Source organism: Hyla sarda, unplaced genomic scaffold (assembly GCF_029499605.1).
Source record: "Hyla sarda isolate aHylSar1 unplaced genomic scaffold, aHylSar1.hap1 scaffold_1940, whole genome shotgun sequence".
NCBI lineage: Eukaryota > Metazoa > Chordata > Amphibia > Anura > Hylidae > Hyla > Hyla sarda.
In genome coordinates, this window is record NW_026608596.1 from 15,782 (window position 1) to 38,813 (window position 23,032).

General features: G+C 46.1%; 8 non-coding genes and 1 pseudogene across 8 annotated transcripts; all 9 read right to left on the reverse strand.

The window, feature by feature from the left end:
* Positions 1-1,097: 1,097 nt before the first annotated feature.
* Positions 1,098-1,288, reverse strand: LOC130316595 (U2 spliceosomal RNA). Its single transcript, XR_008863892.1, has one exon. It is a non-coding gene; the product is annotated as a U2 spliceosomal RNA (small nuclear RNA).
* A 2,090-nt stretch (positions 1,289-3,378) lies between these two features.
* LOC130316576 (U2 spliceosomal RNA) lies at positions 3,379-3,569 on the reverse strand. Its single transcript, XR_008863875.1, has one exon. It is a non-coding gene; the product is annotated as a U2 spliceosomal RNA (small nuclear RNA).
* A 2,100-nt stretch (positions 3,570-5,669) lies between these two features.
* Positions 5,670-5,855, reverse strand: LOC130316597 (U2 spliceosomal RNA). The gene has a single exon (XR_008863894.1). It is a non-coding gene; the product is annotated as a U2 spliceosomal RNA (small nuclear RNA).
* A 5,433-nt stretch (positions 5,856-11,288) lies between these two features.
* On the reverse strand, positions 11,289-11,463 carry LOC130316599 (U2 spliceosomal RNA; annotated as a pseudogene).
* Positions 11,464-13,549: 2,086 nt separating this feature from the next.
* On the reverse strand, positions 13,550-13,740 carry LOC130316577 (U2 spliceosomal RNA). Its single transcript, XR_008863876.1, has one exon. It is a non-coding gene; the product is annotated as a U2 spliceosomal RNA (small nuclear RNA).
* A 2,091-nt stretch (positions 13,741-15,831) lies between these two features.
* On the reverse strand, positions 15,832-16,022 carry LOC130316578 (U2 spliceosomal RNA). Its single transcript, XR_008863877.1, has one exon. It is a non-coding gene; the product is annotated as a U2 spliceosomal RNA (small nuclear RNA).
* A 2,090-nt stretch (positions 16,023-18,112) lies between these two features.
* Positions 18,113-18,303, reverse strand: LOC130316580 (U2 spliceosomal RNA). Its single transcript, XR_008863878.1, has one exon. It is a non-coding gene; the product is annotated as a U2 spliceosomal RNA (small nuclear RNA).
* Positions 18,304-20,395: 2,092 nt separating this feature from the next.
* Positions 20,396-20,586, reverse strand: LOC130316581 (U2 spliceosomal RNA). Its single transcript, XR_008863879.1, has one exon. It is a non-coding gene; the product is annotated as a U2 spliceosomal RNA (small nuclear RNA).
* Positions 20,587-22,677: 2,091 nt separating this feature from the next.
* Positions 22,678-22,868, reverse strand: LOC130316582 (U2 spliceosomal RNA). Its single transcript, XR_008863880.1, has one exon. It is a non-coding gene; the product is annotated as a U2 spliceosomal RNA (small nuclear RNA).
* Positions 22,869-23,032: the final 164 nt, after the last annotated feature.

Genomic DNA, 23,032 nt, shown 5'->3' on the forward strand with positions numbered 1-23,032 from the left:
TCACGTTTTTTTACGTTTTTCTCCTTTTCGCCTCTTTTCTGGGCGTATTATTCTTCTTTTTCTTCTTTTTTTTCGTCTAATGCATACCCCATCAGTGCAGCAATGCTTATTCAATACCGCCAGCAGATGGAGACACTGGGGGATAATTTTCTAAGGATTTATACTGATTTTTCCTGTCTGAATTTGTCGCACAGAAAGTTGCAGGCCAAATATGTGTGACATTTCTGCGACTTTAGCTTCTAGAGCATTTTTACAACATTATACATAGGTGCTGAATACATAAAAAGCGACTGTTCAGCGACAGACAAGTCGCATCGGCTGAAAGTAGGCCAGAATGTCAGTCCATGTTGGAGCAGGTTTAGATACAGTCTAAAGCATAGATCTCAAAGTCTGTGCACAGAATTTAGCAAGGGCCTCGCACCTTCTGATGCATCAGGTAGGTGCACAATAGCATAGCCTAACCCTCTGTACTTTGGTCTATATTGATGCGGGACATAGACAGCCAGCTGATGACCAATCCATTAGTGCAATGGATGGCTGGAAGCATTTGTCTTTGCCTTTGCAATACCACAGAAGCAATGCATGGTCAATGTACAGCAATGACACACCTGTGTGAACAGCCAGGAGACCCCCCCCCCCCCCCATGTTATGTTACATAGTTACATAGTTAGTACGGTCGAAAAAAGACATATGTCCATCACGTTCAACCAGGGAATTAAGGGGTAGGGGTGTGGCGCGATATTGGGGAAGGGATGAGATTTTATATTTCTTCATAAGCATTAATCTTATTTTGTCAATTAGGAACATTCAGCACCCACCCGCTATCAAGGCAGCTGCCTATCATGTCATGCCCTACCTGCACAGGTGTGCTGGCTACTCAAATGATCCAATTAAGGAGGCCATTTAGTCAGCAGCAGCAGAAGTCCTGTGCCTGGACGCTCCAACAGGGGCCAGACACAAGCAGAAGCAGAAGCAGCAGCAGCACCACCTTTTGTTTATTGGCTGCAGCAGCAGCAAGGCCCACAGGGCTGGCTAGCTGGCTAGCCAGCAAGCAGGTAGCAATGAAAGTAGGAATCTTTCTTTTTAACCCTGTAAGGGGGTGGTGCACTGTACCCGAAGATACTGCCATATCGGGTCAATGCATAGGGCGACGGAAGCAAGCTTCGAAATCGGCCCCCGTTCTCAAAAATCCATTTAATATATGGTCCCCAGATAGTGGACGTATCAGATATTAAACTGATAAGAACAGATACTACACTTGATCTTAGCCAAAAGGCCGAGAAGCGATAACCGTGAAAGGGGCGGGCCCAACAAGGTCCCCTTCATGGGCACTATCACTGCTTGCTGTCAGGGAGGCTGCCAGACAATTTTCCATGCACACTCTGGGCTGGGGGGCAGTCAACCACCAGTACACACAGCAGAACCTAAACCCATACCATTATTGCTAAGCAGCAAGACAGGGGCCCATTGCACTCCCACGGGGCCTTTTTAAATGCAATCCATAACCCGGATTTGCCAGGAACCCTTCTTACTCCTCCTACTTGCATGTGACACTGGGCTTAGGATCTGCATAGGAAACACACACACAAGCACACACCTACCTTTGTTGCCTGCAGATGCCTCCTTGGCTGTCCCCAAACGGTATCAAACCAACACCCACGGGAAGCTGTAAGCATAGAGGACATGCCTGCACCCCATTGGACTTACCTGTGTGGGTTAAATCCGGGTTATTTGACAACCTATGGCGGTGATGGTTCTGCTCAGGCAGAGCAGTGCTGATGCTCCTCATAAAGCTGTCGCTGCTGTGAAGGTTCTAGGTGACATCACAAATCCCTTTGGTTACATACACAACAAAGCTGGGTTGTTGTTGTTTACACTCTGCAAGGCCTGTGGAAGTGAGTGACATCATAGCACTGTAGTTCTGAGGGTTCAAGATGGATGCAACAATCTCCTGTTGCTTCTATGAAGGCCGTAATAGACGACATCACCAAACAGCTCCATAGTCACATACACAGCAAAGGAGAGATGTTGTTTACACCTAGTGATGTCAGTGGTATTGAGTGACATCACAGCACAGTGCTAAGGCTCCTGGGCCTGGACACAGCAGCGGCTGCAATATCTCAACGGAGAATACGTTTATATCTATGTGTGTGTGTGCGCATATATATATATATATATATATATATATATATATATATATATATATTCTCCGCCGAAATCACTTTTAAACCCATTTCCACCTTTTTTTCCCTTCTCTTCCTCTTACTTTTTTTTCACGTTTTTTTACGTTTTTCTCCTTTTCGCCTCTTTTCTGGGCGTATTATTCTTCTTTTTCTTCTTTTTTTTCGTCTAATGCATACCCCATCAGTGCAGCAATGCTTATTCAATACCGCCAGCAGATGGAGACACTGGGGGATAATTTTCTAAGGATTTATACTGATTTTTCCTGTCTGAATTTGTCGCACAGAAAGTTGCAGGCCAAATATGTGTGACATTTCTGCGACTTTAGCTTCTAGAGCATTTTTACAACATTATACATAGGTGCTGAATACATAAAAAGCGACTGTTCAGCGACAGACAAGTCGCATCGGCTGAAAGTAGGCCAGAATGTCAGTCCATGTTGGAGCAGGTTTAGATACAGTCTAAAGCATAGATCTCAAAGTCTGTGCACAGAATTTAGCAAGGGCCTCGCACCTTCTGATGCATCAGGTAGGTGCACAATAGCATAGCCTAACCCTCTGTACTTTGGTCTATATTGATGCGGGACATAGACAGCCAGCTGATGACCAATCCATTAGTGCAATGGATGGCTGGAAGCATTTGTCTTTGCCTTTGCAATACCACAGAAGCAATGCATGGTCAATGTACAGCAATGACACACCTGTGTGAACAGCCAGGAGACCCCCCCCCCCCCATGTTATGTTACATAGTTACATAGTTAGTACGGTCGAAAAAAGACATATGTCCATCACGTTCAACCAGGGAATTAAGGGGTAGGGGTGTGGCGCGATATTGGGGAAGGGATGAGATTTTATATTTCTTCATAAGCATTAATCTTATTTTGTCAATTAGGAACATTCAGCACCCACCCGCTATCAAGGCAGCTGCCTATCATGTCATGCCCTACCTGCACAGGTGTGCTGGCTACTCAAATGATCCAATTAAGGAGGCCATTTAGTCAGCAGCAGCAGAAGTCCTGTGCCTGGACGCTCCAACAGGGGCCAGACACAAGCAGAAGCAGAAGCAGCAGAAGCAGCAAGCAGCACCACCTTTTGTTTATTGGCTGCAGCAGCAGCAAGGCCCACAGGGCTGGCTAGCTGGCTAGCCAGCAAGCAGGTAGCAATGAAAGTAGGAATCTTTCTTTTTAACCCTGTAAGGGGGTGGTGCACTGTACCCGAAGATACTGCCATATCGGGTCAATGCATAGGGCGACGGAAGCAAGCTTCGAAATCGGCCCCCGTTCTCAAAAATCCATTTAATATATGGTCCCCAGATAGGGGACGTATCAGATATTAAACTGATAAGAACAGATACTACACTTGATCTTAGCCAAAAGGCCGAGAAGCGATAACCGTGAAAGGGGCGGGCCCAACAAGGTCCCCTTCATGGGCACTATCACTGCTTGCTGTCAGGGAGGCTGCCAGACAATTTTCCATGCACACTCTGGGCTGGGGGGCAGTCAACCACCAGTACACACAGCAGAACCTAAACCCATACCATTATTGCTAAGCAGCAAGACAGGGGCCCATTGCACTCCCACGGGGCCTTTTTAAATGCAATCCATAACCCGGATTTGCCAGGAACCCTTCTTACTCCTCCTACTTGCATGTGACACTGGGCTTAGGATCTGCATAGGAAACACACACACAAGCACACACCTACCTTTGTTGCCTGCAGATGCCTCCTTGGCTGTCCCCAAACGGTATCAAACCAACACCCACGGGAAGCTGTAAGCATAGAGGACATGCCTGCACCCCATTGGACTTACCTGTGTGGGTTAAATCCGGGTTATTTGACAACCTATGGCGGTGATGGTTCTGCTCAGGCAGAGCAGTGCTGATGCTCCTCATAAAGCTGTCGCTGCTGTGAAGGTTCTAGGTGACATCACAAATCCCTTTGGTTACATACACAACAAAGCTGGGTTGTTGTTGTTTACACTCTGCAAGGCCTGTGGAAGTGAGTGACATCATAGCACTGTAGTTCTGAGGGTTCAAGATGGATGCAACAATCTCCTGTTGCTTCTATGAAGGCCGTAATAGACGACATCACCAAACAGCTCCATAGTCACATACACAGCAAAGGAGAGATGTTGTTTACACCTAGTGATGTCAGTGGTATTGAGTGACATCACAGCACAGTGCTAAGGCTCCTGGGCCTGGACACAGCAGCGGCTGCAATATCTCAACGGAGAATACGTTTATATCTATGTGTGTGTGTGCGCATATATATATATATATATATATATATATATATATATATATATATATATTTCTCCGCCGAAATCACTTTTAAACCCATTTCCACCTTTTTTTCCCTTCTCTTCCTCTTACTTTTTTTTCACGTTTTTTTACGTTTTTCTCCTTTTCGCCTCTTTTCTGGGCGTATTATTCTTCTTTTTCTTCTTTTTTTTCGTCTAATGCATACCCCATCAGTGCAGCAATGCTTATTCAATACCGCCAGCAGATGGAGACACTGGGGGATAATTTTCTAAGGATTTATACTGATTTTTCCTGTCTGAATTTGTCGCACAGAAAGTTGCAGGCCAAATATGTGTGACATTTCTGCGACTTTAGCTTCTAGAGCATTTTTACAACATTATACATAGGTGCTGAATACATAAAAAGCGACTGTTCAGCGACAGACAAGTCGCATCGGCTGAAAGTAGGCCAGAATGTCAGTCCATGTTGGAGCAGGTTTAGATACAGTCTAAAGCATAGATCTCAAAGTCTGTGCACAGAATTTAGCAAGGGCCTCGCACCTTCTGATGCATCAGGTAGGTGCACAATAGCATAGCCTAACCCTCTGTACTTTGGTCTATATTGATGCGGGACATAGACAGCCAGCTGATGACCAATCCATTAGTGCAATGGATGGCTGGAAGCATTTGTCTTTGCCTTTGCAATACCACAGAAGCAATGCATGGTCAATGTACAGCAATGACACACCTGTGTGAACAGCCAGGAGACCCCCCCCCCCCCATGTTATGTTACATAGTTACATAGTTAGTACGGTCGAAAAAAGACATATGTCCATCACGTTCAACCAGGGAATTAAGGGGTAGGGGTGTGGCGCGATATTGGGGAAGGGATGAGATTTTATATTTCTTCATAAGCATTAATCTTATTTTGTCAATTAGGAACATTCAGCACCCACCCGCTATCAAGGCAGCTGCCTATCATGTCATGCCCTACCTGCACAGGTGTGCTGGCTACTCAAATGATCCAATTAAGGAGGCCATTTAGTCAGCAGCAGCAGAAGTCCTGTGCCTGGACGCTCCAACAGGGGCCAGACACAAGCAGAAGCAGAAGCAGCAGAAGCAGCAGCAGCACCACCTTTTGTTTATTGGCTGCAGCAGCAGCAAGGCCCACAGGGCTGGCTGGCTGGCTAGCTGGCTAGCCAGCAAGCAGGTAGCAATGAAAGTAGGAATCTTTCTTTTTAACCCTGTAAGGGGGTGGTGCACTGTACCCGAAGATACTGCCATATCGGGTCAATGCATAGGGCGACGGAAGCAAGCTTCGAAATCGGCCCCCGTTCTCAAAAATCCATTTAATATATGGTCCCCAGATAGGGGACGTATCAGATATTAAACTGATAAGAACAGATAAGGTTTCAACAAAATTTTATTGAATAAATAAGAAACCATACAAAATTTAAAATGCAAAATAATAAAAGGTTCACAAAAGTTTTAAAATACAAATAATAAAACCAGTAATAAAAGGAGAAAAAATAAAAATGGCAGGATAAAACATTATACAAATGTCATAAAAACTGATTATATTGTTATTTCGTTCCATAGAGGCAGACACCACATGGATGCTGCCTCGCTGGCCCCCAACTGTTTCTTGTCTCTTAGGTAATAGATGTACATCTCACTCAGGGCCAGCTTTATACAGTTTTTAACATCAATAAAATCATGTTTAAAAAGTAAGATGTTCCTAACTTTCCAGATGGCATTTTTAAAACAATTAATAATCATCCAGCAGATCATCTGCTGTTTAAAATTGGGGCAGTTAAAAAGACCGTAAAAGACACATTCGTGATTAAAATCTTTTAGGCCGCAGGCCCACTTCAAAAGTGGGCCTACCTTCCTCCAAAGCTCCCGTGCAAAAGGGCAGTTCCAAAATATGTGCAGCACCGTTTCGTCCACTCCGCAGCCATCTCTCGGGCACTTGGCTCTCGCCACCAGTCCTCGCCTGTGCTGGAACTCACGAGTAGGGAGGCACTGGTGGACGATTGCCCAGGCAAGATCCCTGTGTACATTCGCCAGAAACTTCCCGTACACGTTCCGCCATACCTTTTTGGATCTTGCCTGTGTGAAATTGGACACTGCCAGGGTAACCTCACTCCGCCTGAGGACCTTTGATACCTTTCTCTGGTCCCCCAGTATGTCAGGCTCCAAATCTTGGAGACCTAGGAGCCTGACTGTCTTTTCCAACACCACATAATGTTTTGGGGGACACAGAAGCACCGGAGCGTTCAGAGGGATGCGCAACCATCTTTTAAAAACCATGCCCGCAGCGTACCTTAAAAAGCAGCTAAAAATGCCATCGGATTTAATAATTTTAAAACAGAAACAGAAATACTTTATGTAAAAGAAAGTAAAAAGGTTAGGAACATCTTTCCCGCCATTATCTTTACTTTTGTACATAAAATCACGCTTTAATTTCTCCATTTTTGAACCCCATAAAAAAGTAAAAACAATTCTAGTTACTTTTTTAATGTATAAAATAGATGGAGGAAATACCATGGCAATGTATAGCATAATAGGGAGTAAAACCATCTTTATTATTAAAATCTTCCCCTCCATGGTAAGGTTTCTAAGATTCCACATTAAAATCTTCTTCTCCATCTTAGCTATAGCTGAATCCCAGTTAGGGCTCCCATCATTGACCTGGTTAAAAACAATACCTAAAACTTTAATTTGATCCTGTTGCATTGTGACTCCTGGGGTGATGGATGAATCCCAGGAGCCAATATAAAAACAGTCACATTTATCTGTGTTTAGCTTAAAACCAGAGACCTCGCAGAAATAGCTGGTGTTCCTCAATGCCCCCCTCATGGATGGAGAGTCCGGGCACAGTATGGTGACATCATCCATGTACCCCAACACCTTTAGATGGGTCCCTCCTCCACCAGGTATCGGTACGCCTCTTACTACCCGGTCTTTTCTGAGGAGGGCCATCAGTGGTTCGATTGCGCAAATAAAAAGGAGTGGGGACAGGGGGCAGCCCTGTTTGACACCTGATAAAAGAGGAACACCGCTGGTTAAAAAGCCATTAACAGAGACTTGACTAAAACAGGATCGGTATAAAAGCATGATTCGGCTTAAAATCGTTTCAGGCACTGCCATCTTTTTAAGAACTAAAAACAGGTATTCATGGGAGACCCTATCAAAGGCTTTTTCAAAGTCTAAGGATAAAATTGCTACAGTTTGATTTCTATCCTTAAAATACCATAAAACATCTCTTAAAATATTTAGGGATTCAGCTATAGACCTTCCAGGTACCCCACAAACCTGATTTGGGTGAATTAATTTATGAATAAAAGGTTTAAAACGGACAGCTAATAACTTGGCTAAAACTTTATAATCGACATTTAAAAGTGTGATGGGGCGCCAATTTTTTAGCATATCCTTTTCACCCTTTTTAAAAAGTAATGATACAATCCCCCTCCTCCAGGAAGGGGGAAGTTCATTAACAATAAAAGTTTCTTTATACAATAAAACCATATCATCCTTTAAAATATCCCAAAAAGCTAAATAAAATTCGATGGGTAAACCATCTTCCCCAGGGGCCTTCCCACTAGAAAAACTTTTAAAAACAAATAAAAGTTCATCTAAGTTAAGATCACGGGATAAAACCTCCTGGTCTAAAACATCTAGCTTAAAATCAAGGGAATTAAGAACATGTTCTAAAAAGGATGGATTAAGATCTTTCTTATTAAAAAGAAGCTGGTAGAAGTTAAAAACTGCATCTAACATGCCTTTTGGAGTGGATTCACCCTCAAGGTTTTGGATGATATCCCTCCTATTCATCACTTTTTTAAAAAAGAAACGGGAACATTTCTCGCCCTCCTCCAGGTGCTGCACATGTGAGTTAAAAATGATTTGTTTCCCTTTCTTTTCTATGGCATGTTTTATTTCAGTTTTAAGGTTTAAAATATCATTTTCTACATCCATACCAGCTTCTTTCAATTTAAAAAGTACATTTAAACGCATGTTAAGAACATAAAACCACTGTTTTTCCATTTTTGCCTTCTTCTTACCTGCTTTGATAAAAAAAAAATCTGATTTTAGATTTGGTGCCCTCCCACCAGTGCAGCATAGGCTCGTGGGGTTTTCTTTGTGATTGCCAGCACTGGTAGGTCCGCACAAACTCCTCTTTTATCTCAGGGTCCTCTAGGAGTGTGGTGTTTAATCTCCAGAGGCCCCTTTTTGCTTTTTGCTCCCCCTCTAGCTCCAGGACCACCAAGAGGAGCTTATGATCAGAGAAGATATTCTGCTCGAGCGTGCATTTCAGGGGTTTAAAAGCTCTAGAGGAAAAAATAAAATCGATTCTGGAGCTCACTCTTCCATTGGACCATGTGGCGCCCGGGTCCTCCGGCAAGAGATCCTTCCAGCAATCTTTCAAATTAAAATCATCAATAAAATTTTTAAGCAGGTAAGAAGTGCGGTCTTTACGATTAATATCCCCACCCTGCCGGTGTTCCCCATCACGTATGCAGTTAAAATCACCTCCCACCAGCAGGGGGGAAGACCCAACACAAAACAGTGGTAAAATTTCAAATAGTTCTGCCCGCTCCTGTTTATCAGGAGGGGCATACACATTTAAAACACGAATTAAAAGTCCATTAAAATATAGATGAATTAAAAGAGCTCTGCCAGGCACAATCTCAGTTACTGTATGAATAGAAAAGGACTGGCCTCGGCAGAGCAGCCCAACACCCACAGAACGACAGTCATTTGCACCGGACCATATGGATGGGCCCAGCTTCCAGTCTTCTTTTAAGTCTTTATAGTCCATTTTACTAGGGATTCCACATTCTTGTAGCAGGCAAAGGTCAAAGTCACATGTCTCTAGATAAGAAAATAAAGCAGCCCTGCGATCAGGGCTCTTTAAGGACCTCACATTGAGTGAGGCAATTTTTACAGGGATAGGCATAGTTTATGGAGAGTCCGTGCTTGGAGAATCAAAGTCAATAATAAGCTGCGTACCGTCATCCCCCGCCTGCGGGGTCATCAGCTCCTTGATGTTCTGAGGGTCGGAGCTTGAGATCGATGATGCCCCGACCCTGAGCTCGCTCTCGTCCGAACTACGGCACGCCGCTTTCCTTTGAATGTCTTCCTCTTCTTCTTCTCTTTGTCTTTTAAATGTCACACTGCTGTCCATATCCTCTGTGTTGCTCTCACTCGATGTAATCTCTGGCCCCCGGCTGATGGATCTGCGTCTTCTTTCATCTTTTGACGACTGGAACTGCTGCACAGGGGCCTGTGAGGCCTCTTTTCCGGAACCTTTGCCGCTACCTTGGGAAGTTTTCATCGCTTGTTCCCCAGCAAGCGTTGCTGAGGACTGTTGCTCCAACTTCCCCATCGATCGACGATGGCCAGTTTTACCCACAGGGTCCACTGCTGGCGGGGCAGCAAACCCTGGTTTGGCGCCACTTGTCTTCTTGGCCCTGTCCTGTATAGGCGGAGTAACAGGACCGGGCTCAGACCTGGCCACCTGGCTCCCCTTCCGGCGGGCTTTCACCGGGGCCTCTTCGTCCGGAGCAGGGCGACCCTGGGCCAAGCCAGTACCTGGCTTATGCTGCAATTTTGGGTCCACCTCTGCCCCCACCGAGGCCCGTCGGCTGCCACCCGCCACAGGTGAGCCCCCTTCAGAGGTTTCGGCGGGCTCTTGAGCCAGGTAGGAAGTCGATCGACGTCTTTCAATTTCCCGGGCAGTAAACTCGATCACCCGCCCGGGCTTCGTGGAATCCCCATGGCCTCCCCCTAGCACTACCAACGGTGGGCCCCCCGATGGAGCACCAGAGGTCTTGGGCCTGGACCCATCAGTACCTGCCATCTGGGGTTTGGGCATCTTAAAAAAGGACGTCTTTTGTCCTGTCCCCTCTTTGGGTGGGCCCAGCCTTGACCCACCCATCGTAGTTTTTGCTTTATGGGGACAGGAATTAAAATCGTGATTTTCCTCTCCGCAGAGGTTGCACCTTATCGTATGGCTACATCTTGAGGCTATGTGACCTTCTTGGCCACACCTATTGCAGCGAATCACACGCTCCGCGCCGCAGGTCTCCTGGGTGTGGCCAAACCTCAAGCAATTTCGGCAATACATAGGCATTTGAGGATAGAACAGGAAGCCCCGAACTCTCCCGATGGCAAAATTTGGGGGCGGATGGCAAAGACCCCCAATACCACCGGGATCCTTACGGAGCTTGACCCAGAACTTCCTCTTGCCGTTCCAGAACCGCACGGAGTTCAAGATTTTGTTTGCGAATCGCACCTCTTCGCAGTATCGCCGAAGAAAAGTGGCTATATCCTCCGTGGTCACATGAGGGCTGTGCATAGCCACCACCAACGGTATATGTTCCTCACCATAGAGGAACTGGAACGAAAGACCGTCGAGTCGATCGTCCCTCTGGTCCGCACCAGACAAGGTTGCATAGATGTTATCGCAACACGCCGTGGCCGTGAAGGTGACGGTATACAGGCCACGGCTTTCCTGGTCATTTAGACACAGGATGTCCTCCCTATTGAGGCGGAAGTAGTCAAGAAGAATCACCTCCGCAATGAAGCGGAGGTTCTTCAACTGACGATGGCTCTCCGACACCTCTATGCGGATGGTATTTCGCATCGACATTTCCCCAGAGGGGAAAGCCCAGGAGAACGGCATCTTCCACACCCAGGGACTAAGCCCCTTCCCCAATAGCAGCAGGGGCTCGGAATCCCGCTATAAAAGCGGAACCCTTACCCAAGGCAGAGGTCGGGGGTACCCTAGGTGCTTCCGAAGCTACAGGTAACGCTCAACGTACCGAAAATGCCTTCTGAGACACAAGGTCCCAGAGACAGGGGGATCGCAACCCGTTGTCTGAGGACTAAGCCCGCTCCCCAATAGCAGCAAGGGGGTGAAGTCCCTCCGTAAGGAGAGACAATCCCCCAAGGCCGAGAAGCGGGGTACCACAGACACCTTCCGACCAGACCAAATGCAGATACTACACTTGATCTTAGCCAAAAGGCCGAGAAGCGATAACCGTGAAAGGGGCGGGCCCAACAAGGTCCCCTTCATGGGCACTATCACTGCTTGCTGTCAGGGAGGCTGCCAGACAATTTTCCATGCACACTCTGGGCTGGGGGGCAGTCAACCACCAGTACACACAGCAGAACCTAAACCCATACCATTATTGCTAAGCAGCAAGACAGGGGCCCATTGCACTCCCACGGGGCCTTTTTAAATGCAATCCATAACCCGGATTTGCCAGGAACCCTTCTTACTCCTCCTACTTGCATGTGACACTGGGCTTAGGATCTGCATAGGAAACACACACACAAGCACACACCTACCTTTGTTGCCTGCAGATGCCTCCTTGGCTGTCCCCAAACGGTATCAAACCAACACCCACGGGAAGCTGTAAGCATAGAGGACATGCCTGCACCCCATTGGACTTACCTGTGTGGGTTAAATCCGGGTTATTTGACAACCTATGGCGGTGATGGTTCTGCTCAGGCAGAGCAGTGCTGATGCTCCTCATAAAGCTGTCGCTGCTGTGAAGGTTCTAGGTGACATCACAAATCCCTTTGGTTACATACACAACAAAGCTGGGTTGTTGTTGTTTACACTCTGCAAGGCCTGTGGAAGTGAGTGACATCATAGCACTGTAGTTCTGAGGGTTCAAGATGGATGCAACAATCTCCTGTTGCTTCTATGAAGGCCGTAATAGACGACATCACCAAACAGCTCCATAGTCACATACACAGCAAAGGAGAGATGTTGTTTACACCTAGTGATGTCAGTGGTATTGAGTGACATCACAGCACAGTGCTAAGGCTCCTGGGCCTGGACACAGCAGCGGCTGCAATATCTCAACGGAGAATACGTTTATATCTATGTGTGTGTGTGCGCATATATATATATATATATATATATATATATATATATATATATTTCTCCGCCGAAATCACTTTTAAACCCATTTCCACCTTTTTTTCCCTTCTCTTCCTCTTACTTTTTTTTCACGTTTTTTTACGTTTTTCTCCTTTTCGCCTCTTTTCTGGGCGTATTATTCTTCTTTTTCTTCTTTTTTTTCGTCTAATGCATACCCCATCAGTGCAGCAATGCTTATTCAATACCGCCAGCAGATGGAGACACTGGGGGATAATTTTCTAAGGATTTATACTGATTTTTCCTGTCTGAATTTGTCGCACAGAAAGTTGCAGGCCAAATATGTGTGACATTTCTGCGACTTTAGCTTCTAGAGCATTTTTACAACATTATACATAGGTGCTGAATACATAAAAAGCGACTGTTCAGCGACAGACAAGTCGCATCGGCTGAAAGTAGGCCAGAATGTCAGTCCATGTTGGAGCAGGTTTAGATACAGTCTAAAGCATAGATCTCAAAGTCTGTGCACAGAATTTAGCAAGGGCCTCGCACCTTCTGATGCATCAGGTAGGTGCACAATAGCATAGCCTAACCCTCTGTACTTTGGTCTATATTGATGCGGGACATAGACAGCCAGCTGATGACCAATCCATTAGTGCAATGGATGGCTGGAAGCATTTGTCTTTGCCTTTGCAATACCACAGAAGCAATGCATGGTCAATGTACAGCAATGACACACCTGTGTGAACAGCCAGGAGACCCCCCCCCCCCCATGTTATGTTACATAGTTACATAGTTAGTACGGTCGAAAAAAGACATATGTCCATCACGTTCAACCAGGGAATTAAGGGGTAGGGGTGTGGCGCGATATTGGGGAAGGGATGAGATTTTATATTTCTTCATAAGCATTAATCTTATTTTGTCAATTAGGAACATTCAGCACCCACCCGCTATCAAGGCAGCTGCCTATCATGTCATGCCCTACCTGCACAGGTGTGCTGGCTACTCAAATGATCCAATTAAGGAGGCCATTTAGTCAGCAGCAGCAGAAGTCCTGTGCCTGGACGCTCCAACAGGGGCCAGACACAAGCAGAAGCAGAAGCAGCAGAAGCAGCAGCAGCACCACCTTTTGTTTATTGGCTGCAGCAGCAGCAAGGCCCACAGGGCTGGCTAGCTGGCTAGCCAGCAAGCAGGTAGCAATGAAAGTAGGAATCTTTCTTTTTAACCCTGTAAGGGGGTGGTGCACTGTACCCGAAGATACTGCCATATCGGGTCAATGCATAGGGCGACGGAAGCAAGCTTCGAAATCGGCCCCCGTTCTCAAAAATCCATTTAATATATGGTCCCCAGATAGGGGACGTATCAGATATTAAACTGATAAGAACAGATACTACACTTGATCTTAGCCAAAAGGCCGAGAAGCGATAACCGTGAAAGGGGCGGGCCCAACAAGGTCCCCTTCATGGGCACTATCACTGCTTGCTGTCAGGGAGGCTGCCAGACAATTTTCCATGCACACTCTGGGCTGGGGGGCAGTCAACCACCAGTACACACAGCAGAACCTAAACCCATACCATTATTGCTAAGCAGCAAGACAGGGGCCCATTGCACTCCCACGGGGCCTTTTTAAATGCAATCCATAACCCGGATTTGCCAGGAACCCTTCTTACTCCTCCTACTTGCATGTGACACTGGGCTTAGGATCTGCATAGGAAACACACACACAAGCACACACCTACCTTTGTTGCCTGCAGATGCCTCCTTGGCTGTCCCCAAACGGTATCAAACCAACACCCACGGGAAGCTGTAAGCATAGAGGACATGCCTGCACCCCATTGGACTTACCTGTGTGGGTTAAATCCGGGTTATTTGACAACCTATGGCGGTGATGGTTCTGCTCAGGCAGAGCAGTGCTGATGCTCCTCATAAAGCTGTCGCTGCTGTGAAGGTTCTAGGTGACATCACAAATCCCTTTGGTTACATACACAACAAAGCTGGGTTGTTGTTGTTTACACTCTGCAAGGCCTGTGGAAGTGAGTGACATCATAGCACTGTAGTTCTGAGGGTTCAAGATGGATGCAACAATCTCCTGTTGCTTCTATGAAGGCCGTAATAGACGACATCACCAAACAGCTCCATAGTCACATACACAGCAAAGGAGAGATGTTGTTTACACCTAGTGATGTCAGTGGTATTGAGTGACATCACAGCACAGTGCTAAGGCTCCTGGGCCTGGACACAGCAGCGGCTGCAATATCTCAACGGAGAATACGTTTATATCTATGTGTGTGTGTGCGCATATATATATATATATATATATATATATATATATATATATATATATTTCTCCGCCGAAATCACTTTTAAACCCATTTCCACCTTTTTTTCCCTTCTCTTCCTCTTACTTTTTTTTCACGTTTTTTTACGTTTTTCTCCTTTTCGCCTCTTTTCTGGGCGTATTATTCTTCTTTTTCTTCTTTTTTTTCGTCTAATGCATACCCCATCAGTGCAGCAATGCTTATTCAATACCGCCAGCAGATGGAGACACTGGGGGATAATTTTCTAAGGATTTATACTGATTTTTCCTGTCTGAATTTGTCGCACAGAAAGTTGCAGGCCAAATATGTGTGACATTTCTGCGACTTTAGCTTCTAGAGCATTTTTACAACATTATACATAGGTGCTGAATACATAAAAAGCGACTGTTCAGCGACAGACAAGTCGCATCGGCTGAAAGTAGGCCAGAATGTCAGTCCATGTTGGAGCAGGTTTAGATACAGTCTAAAGCATAGATCTCAAAGTCTGTGCACAGAATTTAGCAAGGGCCTCGCACCTTCTGATGCATCAGGTAGGTGCACAATAGCATAGCCTAACCCTCTGTACTTTGGTCTATATTGATGCGGGACATAGACAGCCAGCTGATGACCAATCCATTAGTGCAATGGATGGCTGGAAGCATTTGTCTTTGCCTTTGCAATACCACAGAAGCAATGCATGGTCAATGTACAGCAATGACACACCTGTGTGAACAGCCAGGAGACCCCCCCCCCCCCCATGTTATGTTACATAGTTACATAGTTAGTACGGTCGAAAAAAGACATATGTCCATCACGTTCAACCAGGGAATTAAGGGGTAGGGGTGTGGCGCGATATTGGGGAAGGGATGAGATTTTATATTTCTTCATAAGCATTAATCTTATTTTGTCAATTAGGAACATTCAGCACCCACCCGCTATCAAGGCAGCTGCCTATCATGTCATGCCCTACCTGCACAGGTGTGCTGGCTACTCAAATGATCCAATTAAGGAGGCCATTTAGTCAGCAGCAGCAGAAGTCCTGTGCCTGGACGCTCCAACAGGGGCCAGACACAAGCAGAAGCAGAAGCAGCAGAAGCAGCAGCAGCACCACCTTTTGTTTATTGGCTGCAGCAGCAGCAAGGCCCACAGGGCTGGCTAGCTGGCTAGCCAGCAAGCAGGTAGCAATGAAAGTAGGAATCTTTCTTTTTAACCCTGTAAGGGGGTGGTGCACTGTACCCGAAGATACTGCCATATCGGGTCAATGCATAGGGCGACGGAAGCAAGCTTCGAAATCGGCCCCCGTTCTCAAAAATCCATTTAATATATGGTCCCCAGATAGGGGACGTATCAGATATTAAACTGATAAGAACAGATACTACACTTGATCTTAGCCAAAAGGCCGAGAAGCGATAACCGTGAAAGGGGCGGGCCCAACAAGGTCCCCTTCATGGGCACTATCACTGCTTGCTGTCAGGGAGGCTGCCAGACAATTTTCCATGCACACTCTGGGCTGGGGGGCAGTCAACCACCAGTACACACAGCAGAACCTAAACCCATACCATTATTGCTAAGCAGCAAGACAGGGGCCCATTGCACTCCCACGGGGCCTTTTTAAATGCAATCCATAACCCGGATTTGCCAGGAACCCTTCTTACTCCTCCTACTTGCATGTGACACTGGGCTTAGGATCTGCATAGGAAACACACACACAAGCACACACCTACCTTTGTTGCCTGCAGATGCCTCCTTGGCTGTCCCCAAACGGTATCAAACCAACACCCACGGGAAGCTGTAAGCATAGAGGACATGCCTGCACCCCATTGGACTTACCTGTGTGGGTTAAATCCGGGTTATTTGACAACCTATGGCGGTGATGGTTCTGCTCAGGCAGAGCAGTGCTGATGCTCCTCATAAAGCTGTCGCTGCTGTGAAGGTTCTAGGTGACATCACAAATCCCTTTGGTTACATACACAACAAAGCTGGGTTGTTGTTGTTTACACTCTGCAAGGCCTGTGGAAGTGAGTGACATCATAGCACTGTAGTTCTGAGGGTTCAAGATGGATGCAACAATCTCCTGTTGCTTCTATGAAGGCCGTAATAGACGACATCACCAAACAGCTCCATAGTCACATACACAGCAAAGGAGAGATGTTGTTTACACCTAGTGATGTCAGTGGTATTGAGTGACATCACAGCACAGTGCTAAGGCTCCTGGGCCTGGACACAGCAGCGGCTGCAATATCTCAACGGAGAATACGTTTATATCTATGTGTGTGTGTGCGCATATATATATATATATATATATATATATATATATATATATATATATTTCTCCGCCGAAATCACTTTTAAACCCATTTCCACCTTTTTTTCCCTTCTCTTCCTCTTACTTTTTTTTCACGTTTTTTTACGTTTTTCTCCTTTTCGCCTCTTTTCTGGGCGTATTATTCTTCTTTTTCTTCTTTTTTTTCGTCTAATGCATACCCCATCAGTGCAGCAATGCTTATTCAATACCGCCAGCAGATGGAGACACTGGGGGATAATTTTCTAAGGATTTATACTGATTTTTCCTGTCTGAATTTGTCGCACAGAAAGTTGCAGGCCAAATATGTGTGACATTTCTGCGACTTTAGCTTCTAGAGCATTTTTACAACATTATACATAGGTGCTGAATACATAAAAAGCGACTGTTCAGCGACAGACAAGTCGCATCGGCTGAAAGTAGGCCAGAATGTCAGTCCATGTTGGAGCAGGTTTAGATACAGTCTAAAGCATAGATCTCAAAGTCTGTGCACAGAATTTAGCAAGGGCCTCGCACCTTCTGATGCATCAGGTAGGTGCACAATAGCATAGCCTAACCCTCTGTACTTTGGTCTATATTGATGCGGGACATAGACAGCCAGCTGATGACCAATCCATTAGTGCAATGGATGGCTGGAAGCATTTGTCTTTGCCTTTGCAATACCACAGAAGCAATGCATGGTCAATGTACAGCAATGACACACCTGTGTGAACAGCCAGGAGACCCCCCCCCCCCCATGTTATGTTACATAGTTACATAGTTAGTACGGTCGAAAAAAGACATATGTCCATCACGTTCAACCAGGGAATTAAGGGGTAGGGGTGTGGCGCGATATTGGGGAAGGGATGAGATTTTATATTTCTTCATAAGCATTAATCTTATTTTGTCAATTAGGAACATTCAGCACCCACCCGCTATCAAGGCAGCTGCCTATCATGTCATGCCCTACCTGCACAGGTGTGCTGGCTACTCAAATGATCCAATTAAGGAGGCCATTTAGTCAGCAGCAGCAGAAGTCCTGTGCCTGGACGCTCCAACAGGGGCCAGACACAAGCAGAAGCAGAAGCAGCAGAAGCAGCAGCAGCACCACCTTTTGTTTATTGGCTGCAGCAGCAGCAAGGCCCACAGGGCTGGCTAGCTGGCTAGCCAGCAAGCAGGTAGCAATGAAAGTAGGAATCTTTCTTTTTAACCCTGTAAGGGGGTGGTGCACTGTACCCGAAGATACTGCCATATCGGGTCAATGCATAGGGCGACGGAAGCAAGCTTCGAAATCGGCCCCCGTTCTCAAAAATCCATTTAATATATGGTCCCCAGATAGGGGACGTATCAGATATTAAACTGATAAGAACAGATACTACACTTGATCTTAGCCAAAAGGCCGAGAAGCGATAACCGTGAAAGGGGCGGGCCCAACAAGGTCCCCTTCATGGGCACTATCACTGCTTGCTGTCAGGGAGGCTGCCAGACAATTTTCCATGCACACTCTGGGCTGGGGGGCAGTCAACCACCAGTACACACAGCAGAACCTAAACCCATACCATTATTGCTAAGCAGCAAGACAGGGGCCCATTGCACTCCCACAGGGCCTTTTTAAATGCAATCCATAACCCGGATTTGCCAGGAACCCTTCTTACTCCTCCTACTTGCATGTGACACTGGGCTTAGGATCTGCATAGGAAACACACACACAAGCACACACCTACCTTTGTTGCCTGCAGATGCCTCCTTGGCTGTCCCCAAACGGTATCAAACCAACACCCACGGGAAGCTGTAAGCATAGAGGACATGCCTGCACCCCATTGGACTTACCTGTGTGGGTTAAATCCGGGTTATTTGACAACCTATGGCGGTGATGGTTCTGCTCAGGCAGAGCAGTGCTGATGCTCCTCATAAAGCTGTCGCTGCTGTGAAGGTTCTAGGTGACATCACAAATCCCTTTGGTTACATACACAACAAAGCTGGGTTGTTGTTGTTTACACTCTGCAAGGCCTGTGGAAGTGAGTGACATCATAGCACTGTAGTTCTGAGGGTTCAAGATGGATGCAACAATCTCCTGTTGCTTCTATGAAGGCCGTAATAGACGACATCACCAAACAGCTCCATAGTCACATACACAGCAAAGGAGAGATGTTGTTTACACCTAGTGATGTCAGTGGTATTGAGTGACATCACAGCACAGTGCTAAGGCTCCTGGGCCTGGACACAGCAGCGGCTGCAATATCTCAACGGAGAATACGTTTATATCTATGTGTGTGTGTGCGCATATATATATATATATATATATATATATATATATATATATATATATTTCTCCGCCGAAATCACTTTTAAACCCATTTCCACCTTTTTTTCCCTTCTCTTCCTCTTACTTTTTTTTCACGTTTTTTTACGTTTTTCTCCTTTTCGCCTCTTTTCTGGGCGTATTATTCTTCTTTTTCTTCTTTTTTTTCGTCTAATGCATACCCCATCAGTGCAGCAATGCTTATTCAATACCGCCAGCAGATGGAGACACTGGGGGATAATTTTCTAAGGATTTATACTGATTTTTCCTGTCTGAATTTGTCGCACAGAAAGTTGCAGGCCAAATATGTGTGACATTTCTGCGACTTTAGTTTCTAGAGCATTTTTACAACATTATACATAGGTGCTGAATACATAAAAAGCGACTGTTCAGCGACAGACAAGTCGCATCGGCTGAAAGTAGGCCAGAATGTCAGTCCATGTTGGAGCAGGTTTAGATACAGTCTAAAGCATAGATCTCAAAGTCTGTGCACAGAATTTAGCAAGGGCCTCGCACCTTCTGATGCATCAGGTAGGTGCACAATAGCATAGCCTAACCCTCTGTACTTTGGTCTATATTGATGCGGGACATAGACAGCCAGCTGATGACCAATCCATTAGTGCAATGGATGGCTGGAAGCATTTGTCTTTGCCTTTGCAATACCACAGAAGCAATGCATGGTCAATGTACAGCAATGACACACCTGTGTGAACAGCCAGGAGACCCCCCCCCCCCCCCATGTTATGTTACATAGTTACATAGTTAGTACGGTCGAAAAAAGACATATGTCCATCACGTTCAACCAGGGAATTAAGGGGTAGGGGTGTGGCGCGATATTGGGGAAGGGATGAGATTTTATATTTCTTCATAAGCATTAATCTTATTTTGTCAATTAGGAACATTCAGCACCCACCCGCTATCAAGGCAGCTGCCTATCATGTCATGCCCTACCTGCACAGGTGTGCTGGCTACTCAAATGATCCAATTAAGGAGGCCATTTAGTCAGCAGCAGCAGAAGTCCTGTGCCTGGACGCTCCAACAGGGGCCAGACACAAGCAGAAGCAGAAGCAGCAGAAGCAGCAGCAGCACCACCTTTTGTTTATTGGCTGCAGCAGCAGCAAGGCCCACAGGGCTGGCTAGCTGGCTAGCCAGCAAGCAGGTAGCAATGAAAGTAGGAATCTTTCTTTTTAACCCTGTAAGGGGGTGGTGCACTGTACCCGAAGATACTGCCATATCGGGTCAATGCATAGGGCGACGGAAGCAAGCTTCGAAATCGGCCCCCGTTCTCAAAAATCCATTTAATATATGGTCCCCAGATAGGGGACGTATCAGATATTAAACTGATAAGAACAGATACTACACTTGATCTTAGCCAAAAGGCCGAGAAGCGATAACCGTGAAAGGGGCGGGCCCAACAAGGTCCCCTTCATGGGCACTATCACTGCTTGCTGTCAGGGAGGCTGCCAGACAATTTTCCATGCACACTCTGGGCTGGGGGGCAGTCAACCACCAGTACACACAGCAGAACCTAAACCCATACCATTATTGCTAAGCAGCAAGACAGGGGCCCATTGCACTCCCACGGGGCCTTTTTAAATGCAATCCATAACCCGGATTTGCCAGGAACCCTTCTTACTCCTCCTACTTGCATGTGACACTGGGCTTAGGATCTGCATAGGAAACACACACACAAGCACACACCTACCTTTGTTGCCTGCAGATGCCTCCTTGGCTGTCCCCAAACGGTATCAAACCAACACCCACGGGAAGCTGTAAGCATAGAGGACATGCCTGCACCCCATTGGACTTACCTGTGTGGGTTAAATCCGGGTTATTTGACAACCTATGGCGGTGATGGTTCTGCTCAGGCAGAGCAGTGCTGATGCTCCTCATAAAGCTGTCGCTGCTGTGAAGGTTCTAGGTGACATCACAAATCCCTTTGGTTACATACACAACAAAGCTGGGTTGTTGTTGTTTACACTCTGCAAGGCCTGTGGAAGTGAGTGACATCATAGCACTGTAGTTCTGAGGGTTCAAGATGGATGCAACAATCTCCTGTTGCTTCTATGAAGGCCGTAATAGACGACATCACCAAACAGCTCCATAGTCACATACACAGCAAAGGAGAGATGTTGTTTACACCTAGTGATGTCAGTGGTATTGAGTGACATCACAGCACAGTGCTAAGGCTCCTGGGCCTGGACACAGCAGCGGCTGCAATATCTCAACGGAGAATACGTTTATATCTATGTGTGTGTGTGCGCATATATATATATATATATATATATATATATATATATATATATATATTTCTCCGCCGAAATCACTTTTAAACCCATTTCCACCTTTTTTTCCCTTCTCTTCCTCTTACTTTTTTTTCACGTTTTTTTACGTTTTTCTCCTTTTCGCCTCTTTTCTGGGCGTATTATTCTTCTTTTTCTTCTTTTTTTTCGTCTAATGCATACCCCATCAGTGCAGCAATGCTTATTCAATACCGCCAGCAGATGGAGACACTGGGGGATAATTTTCTAAGGATTTATACTGATTTTTCCTGTCTGAATTTGTCGCACAGAAAGTTGCAGGCCAAATATGTGTGACATTTCTGCGACTTTAGCTTCTAGAGCATTTTTACAACATTATACATAGGTGCTGAATACATAAAAAGCGACTGTTCAGCGACAGACAAGTCGCATCGGCTGAAAGTAGGCCAGAATGTCAGTCCATGTTGGAGCAGGTTTAGATACAGTCTAAAGCATAGATCTCAAAGTCTGTGCACAGAATTTAGCAAGGGCCTCGCACCTTCTGATGCATCAGGTAGGTGCACAATAGCATAGCCTAACCCTCTGTACTTTGGTCTATATTGATGCGGGACATAGACAGCCAGCTGATGACCAATCCATTAGTGCAATGGATGGCTGGAAGCATTTGTCTTTGCCTTTGCAATACCACAGAAGCAATGCATGGTCAATGTACAGCAATGACACACCTGTGTGAACAGCCAGGAGACCCCCCCCCCCCCCATGTTATGTTACATAGTTACATAGTTAGTACGGTCGAAAAAAGACATATGTCCATCACGTTCAACCAGGGAATTAAGGGGTAGGGGTGTGGCGCGATATTGGGGAAGGGATGAGATTTTATATTTCTTCATAAGCATTAATCTTATTTTGTCAATTAGGAACATTCAGCACCCACCCGCTATCAAGGCAGCTGCCTATCATGTCATGCCCTACCTGCACAGGTGTGCTGGCTACTCAAATGATCCAATTAAGGAGGCCATTTAGTCAGCAGCAGCAGAAGTCCTGTGCCTGGACGCTCCAACAGGGGCCAGACACAAGCAGAAGCAGAAGCAGCAGAAGCAGCAGCAGCACCACCTTTTGTTTATTGGCTGCAGCAGCAGCAAGGCCCACAGGGCTGGCTAGCTGGCTAGCCAGCAAGCAGGTAGCAATGAAAGTAGGAATCTTTCTTTTTAACCCTGTAAGGGGGTGGTGCACTGTACCCGAAGATACTGCCATATCGGGTCAATGCATAGGGCGACGGAAGCAAGCTTCGAAATCGGCCCCCGTTCTCAAAAATCCATTTAATATATGGTCCCCAGATAGGGGACGTATCAGATATTAAACTGATAAGAACAGATACTACACTTGATCTTAGCCAAAAGGCCGAGAAGCGATAACCGTGAAAGGGGCGGGCCCAACAAGGTCCCCTTCATGGGCACTATCACTGCTTGCTGTCAGGGAGGCTGCCAGACAATTTTCCATGCACACTCTGGGCTGGGGGGCAGTCAACCACCAGTACACACAGCAGAACCTAAACCCATACCATTATTGCTAAGCAG